We start from the raw sequence: 9,004 nt of genomic DNA, 5'->3' as shown, positions 1-9,004 counted from the left end.
GCGCTATAAAATTCGCCACTTTTCGGCCTATTGTGCCATTATGGCCGCTTGGGGAGAAACAATTGATTGATGATATCCCCCAAAATGCAGGGCACAATCTTTGTTTTGATACGACATGCCAGTAAGAGGTTGCCTCAAACCACGATTCAAATAAGTAATGGCTGGCGTACGCAATGTCAGAATTGGTGACGCTTCGATAACGGCTGTCAATAATGGACTCTCGAGCTCACCTACATTGCTAGTTTTCGAGATTAAGCAAGCTTTGTACTTCGAATGAATAACAGTGTGTCTTGGGTAGAACATGGTTGGACTTGCTTGGCTTCCATCAGGGAGATAGTAACCAATTAAAGGGCTCACGAGCTTCATGTGATACCTGACCGAGGAGGTGGAACTCGCCTGCTAAGCCAAAGATCGCCCAGCCAGAGATGTTATCCGAGGAAAATTGTCGACCTCGGCTTCAAAGACAAGTTTCGGGGCTACTTACGGTGTCCTGAACTAAGGGGTCCTAGCCCAGCCGGACTAATGTATGGGCCGGACTACCAGCCTCCTAAGGAAGGAGAACTCTGGAGGCCTTCAAAGTGCGGCAACCGACGACTTGGCATGTACTTCAAGCATATCTGATTAGATTCGGCATCTGAATCCTTAGATGACCACCGACCATGTGTAACCCTAGATACCCCTAGTGCCTATATAAACCAGAGGGTTTAGTCTATAGAGGCCATCCATACAGCCATTCATATATTCATCATACCCCTAGGATTTAGACCACAACTCACAGGATCAACATTGTACCTTGATACTTCCATAATATAAGCAAGAGCAGGACATAGGGTTTAACCTCCCTAGAGAGGGCCCGAACCTGGGTAAACTTCATGTGTGTTCTCTCTTGTTACCTATCGATCCAATCTAACAGCTCGGGCCACCCTACACGAGAACTACCGGTGCTGACATCGATAAGAGGGGTATATAAGAAGGTTCGATCGCAGGGTTGCATGAGATAAATTTAATTGAAAGAGAATAGGAAACAAACCTAACAAAATAAGATCAAATCCGCATCAAATCACATAGTCACAGAAGAATATGGAGTCGGGTATGAGCGAACTCACTCCTACCGGCTCTCGTACCGACTCGCTTCGCGTGTGTCATTTCACCAGAGAAAAAGACGGCCGCGGGTACGGGCGCATGTACCTGTACTAGCAGTTGTACTCCAATCTCAGCACCTATGACTTTTTTCGAATGAAAACAAGAATTAGGTTTTCAAGTGCAAAGCAAATAACAGTCTACAGCACGTGCATTGGCCCCGTACAAAAGGTCGTACCTCGCTTCTCAAAACGCTCTTCAGTTTACCAAGAGAATGATGTCCTTAAGTACGAGCGAGGACACTCGCACTATTGGTCATACCACACCCAAAAACCTTCTTCCTACATGTTTTCATTGTCCCAGGTTAATCAAAACAAAATAGTCTTACCTTGGTGAAATCTTTATAGATGGTAGGGGCCATCTGTACGCTTTGCCCTAGACTTGTTCTTGGGAAATAATTTGGTACCCTTCTTCTTCTCTATTCTTGGTGTATTCATTAAGAATTCTATCCCAGGCAACTTACTAGGACACAAGTTGTTAGGATAATTATTCTTGTCGAAGTCACATACCTTTCTCACCTCTACCTTAAAAGAAAATGCACATGGGTAGTTTGCATGCATATCAGTATTCCCAAAGGTACATTTCGTGATCCCATCAAGAGACATAGTATTACCATAAGGAATACAAAGTTCCCCTCCCAGCTCTTCTACTTCATTTGGTTCCATTACTGAGACATTCACCTTTGCAATATTGATTTCGCTTCTTTCTAATATCTCGATATCGAATTCTTGCAGTAGCAGAGCCCACTGGATCCATCTTAGCTTTAAATCTTTTTTTGCTAACACATTCTTTATTGCCTGATGATCCGTATTAACTCTAACTTTTGCATCTATAATAGAGGGTCTGAACTTTTCACGAGAAAATATCACAACATATAGTTATCTAGCATTTATATCATAATTTCTTTGAGCATAATGTAGAGCATGACTTCAGAATGAATAACATTAAACTCGTTACCTTCATGTTGTGACAAAACAGTGCTTATAGGGCCTCAAAAGGTTGATCCCTCTTGGTTGGTTTGGTAAGTGGGTCTCATGATCAAAGCTTCCTTCAATTGTTTGCAGTCAATAATACATTATTTATCAAATTTGAAAGGGGCACTTTTCTGAAACAGGTTAGTTAAAGGCTTCAAGATGCTAGAAAAATTCTTAATTAAGCGTCTATAAAAACATGCATGCCCTAGAAAACTCTGAACCCCTTTGATATCTCAAGGGTACGGTAGATTTTCTATGGCACATATTTTTTCTCTATCAACTTTGATGCCCTTACTAGATATGTTATGACCTATAACAATTCCTTTATTATCCATTGATTTATGTCGGTGAGGATTTGATCAACATGATGATTCGTGTTCACTCTAGATCGAACTCGAGGCAGCTTTGGTTTAGGAGATTGAGCTTCCGCTTCATATTATTCTTGATCATCTCGTCCTTGAGACGTAGGTGAAGGAAGTTGGTGATGATCTTGTTAAACTTCTCTTCTTTTTGTCGTTGCCACTAGTGAATGCCTCTTCGTTGCCACATGAATAGAAGAATTACAATATTTCATTTCCACGGGCTTCACATCCTTGATGGCTAGATCATTGATCACTTTCAAAGGTTCATTGTCACCTAAATGATTCGTCAATTTCTTGACTTGGGGAACATTAGATTCATCAAACTTCACATCTATAGTTTCTTCAACTTTTTGAGTGAAGTTGTTCAAGATGTGATAAGTGTGCAAATTTACTCTGTAACCAAGGAGAAAACCTTTATGCGACTTAGGATAAAATTTTGAATGAGATGTTTATCAAGAATGTAGCATTTTGAGCCAAATATACGAAAGTAACCAACTTGTCGTTTGTTATTAATTAAGAGCGCATACACCGTCTTGCCAAATAACTTGTTGAGCTAAAAAAGCATTTTTGTAGCATGAATGTCATTTGAACCGCTTCGGTCCAAAAGTTCTTTGAAGTCTTGTACTCATCCAACAACATGCTTGCCATCTCGATCAATGTTCAATTCTTCCTTGCAACAACTCTGTTTTCTTAAGGAGTGTAAGTTGTGAGAACTCATGTGAAATGCCTTCTTCATCAAGAAATGTGTCAACATTTGCATTGAACTCGGTTACATTGTAACTTTGCACCTTCTTGATCTTCACTTCAAATTGGTTTTGTGCTTTCCTCGCAAAAGCTTTGAGGACATTTTGAACCTACCTTTTGTCATCAAGAAAACCCAAGTGAATCTAGAATAATCATTAACAATGGCTAATGATATGTCTCCAACATATCTATAATTTTTTAAGTCTTCATGCTATATTTACATCATTTATATATTTTTTGGCACAATATTTATTTAGACTAACCTATTAATCCAATGTCAGAGGCCAGTTCATGTTTGCTATTGTTATGGGATTTTTAGGTCAAAAATTCACGGAGCCGGAACAAGATAATTTTTTTTGTGAATTATTTATTGAATATATCAGAATTTTGAGTGAAGGAACCAATGTAAGGTGATGCACGAGGGCCTCACGTGGCCTCATGGCGCAGGCATGCCCCTGGACATGTGAGGTGGCCGTGTGGTGGTTCCCTAAGGCGGGTTGTGCCACACTTAAGCTGCAAGAAAGCAAATTTCCAAGAAAAAATGTTGTAATATTTTAGCAGAAATGGTACTTGGCCACGGAAATAGTTTCAAATCATAGAAGAAAAATAGAGAGAAAAAGAGGAGGAGAGATCCAATCTCAGAGGGGCTCTCACCCCTCCGGGAGCCATGGTGGCCAGGGGAGAAGCTCCCCCAATCTAGTGGGAGGTCATAGAGGAAGAAGACGGAGGAGGAGCCTCTCTCTCTCTCTGCCTCTCTCTCTCTCTCTCTGTGTGTGTGTGTGTGTGTGTGTGTGTGTGTGTGTGTGTGTGTGTGTGGCGCCCGAGTGCCACCGAGGGAGCTATCATCACCAACATCTGCATCATCTTCATCACCTCCACTTAGTGGTCCACTCCCGCAACCCGTTGTAGTCCCCTACTTAAACATGGTGTTGGATGCTATCCATTATTGTGATGATGATTTCTTGCATATTCTTTGTGTATGAGTAGATTGCTTTTGTTATTTGGGTTAATTGGTGAATTGCTATGATTGGTGTGAGTTGCTTGTGGTTATTTTACTTACTTTTGTGCCCATCATATGAGCGCACGTGCATGGATCACACCATGTAGTTGTATGTTGATAGGACTATGCATATGGGGGCAGGAGTAACTCCTCGCCGGACCATGGAAATTGATCGTACGAAAGTGAGGGTAGGCCAATTATCTTAATGCTATGGTTGGGTTTACATTTGCGGATGCTTGCTAATAGTTCCAATTTTTAGTGCCTAAAATTCCAAGTAAGGATAGTACGCTAGTAGAGGCCTCTCCCACCTATAAACTTGCAATGATGATAGGTTTAGTTACTTAGCTAATTGCCTAGGGACAATTCTGAACACCATACCGCCACTATTTCGCACTCGGTATTTGTATTATATTGTATTATTACATAAGCAGCACCTAACTTTTATGTTAACCTTCTTTGTTATCTTGCAAACCTATCCTTCCATACCAGCAAAGTAGTTCTATTTTTTCCTAGATAAAGCAAACACTAGGTGTACGTAGGGTTGTATCATTGGAAAATAGGACTTGAGAGAATACTGATTTTACCTTTATCTCCTTGTGTAATCGCACCCCATCCTTATCACCTCCATCATTGGAAAGTGTTATGACAATTCCTTACACTTGGCGATTATCAAGCTCTTTTCTGGCGCCGTTGCTAGGGAGCAATAGCGTAGGATGAATATTCTCGTGTGCTCTTGTTGGATTTATCACTAAGTAGATTTTATTTTCTGTTCTTGTTTTGTCTCTTTAGTTGTGCATAAAAAACATGAGATATAATAAAAAAATTTACTTGCACCTTTATGCCTAGCTTAATGGCTTTAAAGAGACAATCTGGAAGTCTAGAGTCTTTCTCTTCCTTTTTGTGCATTTAAACTTTTCAAAAACAGAAAAAAATCAAGAGGGGAACCTAATTTTTTTTGAAACGGAAGTGATTGGAAAGTTATGCATTAAAAAAGTTAGGGTCGACCTTGAACACTTGCACTCATGCTCATAAAAATAATGTAAATATTTTCATGGAAGTTTCTCATAAAAATAATTATCCCCTTGTATAAACCACTATACCATAAAAATAAAGTGCCAAGGTTTGCCTTTAGGATATTTATATTGCAAGTTTGATATGTGTTGCACGGAAACAGAAACCTGTCCTACGGTATTTGAATTTACTCTCTATACTAGAACGTGGTAAATCTTCAAATATTTACACAGCGCTGCAGTATAAATTTTCTGTTACGTCCTAATTTTTAGAATCTTTGGAGTTATAGAAGTATACATATTAATTAGGTTTCTACCTATTGTTTTGGTTTTGATAGAATGTTGTTATGTTTTGTTATCTTCTTATACTTGGGTGTTCATGGCTTATATTGGAGGATATAAATTGTTTAAATGAAACTATTCAATAGTAATGTTTGGAAATAATTATGCATATTGTCTTGAAAATACATGATATGTGATTTTTATTTATGTGCACTAATCCATCTAATAAATTTTTGTTAAGTTTTGTGTGTATGAAGTTTTTAAGACTCGGGGGAGATAATGATATAAGAGAAAGTTGGAGAGATGCCAAAGCTCAAGTTTGGGGATGCCCAAGGCCTCCCCGAGAATTTATTTCAAGAGGTCTCAAGCTCCAAGCTTGAGGATACCCCGGCATCCCCTCCATCTTTTTCAACAACTATCGCTATGTCTCGGTTGAGACTATATTTTATTTGTTCACATGATATGTGCAATGTCTTGGAGCGTCATTTTTTTGAATAAAAAACACCATGTTGATGACCTGCAAGTACACATGGTTGTTGTAGCACTTTCATGATAAGTGTTGAACCCACAGGGAGTGGAAAGAAAGACACCAAAGACTCCGCAACTACGCTATCACTTAACGCAGTTACGTACGCACCCAAACCGGAGTTTGGAAATAGATTACTCTATCGGTTGCTAGAGAAACAGAATAAAGGGTGTTTGCTACTTTATGAACTAGAAAGTAAAATAAAAATAAAAATATACTACGTTAGTAGAGGCGGTGCTTGAGCAGTAACGTTCTTGAGAGTTCCGAAGCCATTACCACAAATATGACATGTGCAACAAGTGTGGAGCAAAGGCTCTATATCCGATGACATTGTTCAGAGACATTTCATTGAACTAGTTTCAAGCCGGTGGCCGAACACGGTGTATAACTCAGAAGACCTGAGGTGCAAACATGCTTGAAGACCGATCAAAAATGGGCTACTATCAGTGTCCCGGTCGAGGGGGTCCTTGCAACATCGGTTCTCGGCCTGATGGCCGAGCTATGACCCCCTGGGCCGGTTATATTTTGTCCTAGGCCACTTTGGGCCGTCCGTAGTGATTTATGTGAAGATTCCAGAAGACTTGGACCACAATCCAAGGGTACCGAAGCCGTCGAGGACTCTGCCTCCGCCTACGTAGCCTACCTAGTTGTGTAAACCCTAGGATCCCGGGTATGTTATATAAGCCGAGGGTCGGGCTCATCATAGGCATATTCAAATCCCTTGATACTTTACCTGTACTACGTATACACTCCAGCGCAATAAAACATGAGAAGGGCGTAGGATATTATCTCCTCCAGAGAGCTCAAACTTGGGTAAACCTTGCCTCCTGTTACCATCCTGCCAAGTCGCGTAGCTAGAATACCCTACGAGGGGATCTGCCAGATTTAGCTCCGACAGTAGGAAAGAGGCAAATCGACCTCGGGGAAATAGTCGAGCACGACCAAAAGGAGTGAACCCACCTAAGCTAACAGGCTAGACACCGAGTCCATACCCGGTCTATCACCAACCGACAGGATAGTCGTGTGGGTCCCAGATAAGACCAGACCCACCACCACTGCACATGGTGGTACAAGTAGTGCGAGGGCAATTGGCAGCATACGAGGTGGCCCTAGGCGCGCCTTCGAGTCACAAGAGATCGTCGACGCGGTGAGGAACGAACGGGTCTGATTGGACGGCCGAAAGTGCGTAGGTAGGATCCGACGCGAGGTGCGTGTGGATCGAACGACACGAGGAGCTCGCAGATGCCCCCGTGAGGCAAATACTCAAGCATCCTTCGAAGGAGTAATACACGTCGCTCTCCTGCATGATTCTAGAAAACAACCCATATGATATGGCACTCGGTGAGACAACGACTCTAGGGCACTCATCCTTAGGGCATGTGCACGATGACTTCCTAGTTGTCATTGACAAAGTCATAACGGCTCTGATATGGGAGCAACGATAGAGGCACATAAGCGGCTCAGTTTGGCGGTGGCAATTGTCATTTGGTAGTCCAGAGAGCTTAATGTAATTATTATGTTTGGGGTGCTTTGTACCTCTGGTGAACCTTTATAACATATTTGGGTCATTTTTGTAAATGAAAAAAAGATGTGGGCACTCGGCGACAACCCCCATCCACCGAGCATAGGCGACAGTCGGTTTGTCCGCAGAGGATCCAAAGGCTTCAAAGGCAATTGTACATGACGCAACTACACAGGAAATACCCCCATCATGCTCACTATACCATAGATTAAAGCATGTGATTGCTTGACTAACCGATATGTATGTAGCTCAGGTGCCAAATCAACGGGGCTTCATTCTAGTTGGTGACTAATCAACATCCAGATGGCGAAGGCTCGGTACCATCTGTCTCCATTAAAACCGTTGCAGGAAGTACTACGTGGCCAACCCTAATCTACACATCTATTGCCTTTTCCTTTCCCAGCTAGTGCACGGTGCTTAATGCTGTCACTAATATCCCCTCCAAAAAAGCTTATCCTACGCCGCTCCCCTAATGTCGGTACGTGACGCTGTCGGGCGCGCTGGAATAACTCAAGATCTGCTCCACTAGTCAACGCATCTGCATGGCGTTTTCTTGTTTTGGTAAAAGGACATGCAAGAAACCCTAGCTAGGTTAGACTAGATGCACCGTGACCATGACTCGTCGTGGTACCAGTCTGCCACTAATTGGATTCACATGACACAAAAGGACGTAACCTTTTTTGTGTGGAGAATAACAGAATCCAGCTCCGGTTGAATTCTATCCTGTCTAGTGGGTGAAATAAGTGTCACTGGTCGATCTCCCAAAGAGATACCACTAGATGGTGCTGTCCTAGCTAGCTGGCAGAGCTAATTACAATTCGGTAAAGAAAATTTAACCTTTCTTGTTTATCTTAGCATACTAGAAATGCTACTGCTACACATGTAGGTAAATTACTACCCCGCAAAAAAAAATACTACTTCGGAATAGCAATATTTTTTCGATAATGCTCCATCTACGAACAAGCTATGCAAGAGTGTTGCTTCAAAAAAAAGCTACGAAAGAGTAATGTAATCTTCCTAAATATAATCCCCCCCCCCCAATTTCGCGGGGGGAGGGGGTGTGTGGGCCCCTCCATCCTCTTACGCCCAACCCTGATTGTCCACATTGCATAGTACGTAAAGCACGTAAGTTGTTTCACGTAGGTGTAGCATTACTCATATTTTTTTGTCTAATGATAATCCACTGCGATTACTCATGACACGAGTATTTTTCTTTGAACTACTCCAATGGGTATCAAGCATAGACGCCACCTCTCAAGCGGTTACCAACATGTTAACCATAGCATCGACAATATATCTCAGAGTTATCATATCGGTTCTCTCTTTTCTTCGAGTGCGAACAGCTGGATCGCTAGGCAAACTAGCTAAGCAAAAGCTAGGATGAATACAAGAAACTTTTAGGGTAAGCTGGATCAAGGATACACTCCTACGTGCAAGTGCATGG

Source organism: Triticum dicoccoides, chromosome 3B (genome assembly GCF_002162155.2).
Source record: "Triticum dicoccoides isolate Atlit2015 ecotype Zavitan chromosome 3B, WEW_v2.0, whole genome shotgun sequence".
Classification (NCBI taxonomy): Eukaryota; Viridiplantae; Streptophyta; class Magnoliopsida; order Poales; family Poaceae; genus Triticum; species Triticum dicoccoides.
The sequence above is the reverse complement of the archived record's forward strand: the minus strand, read 5'-3'. Positions refer to the sequence as shown.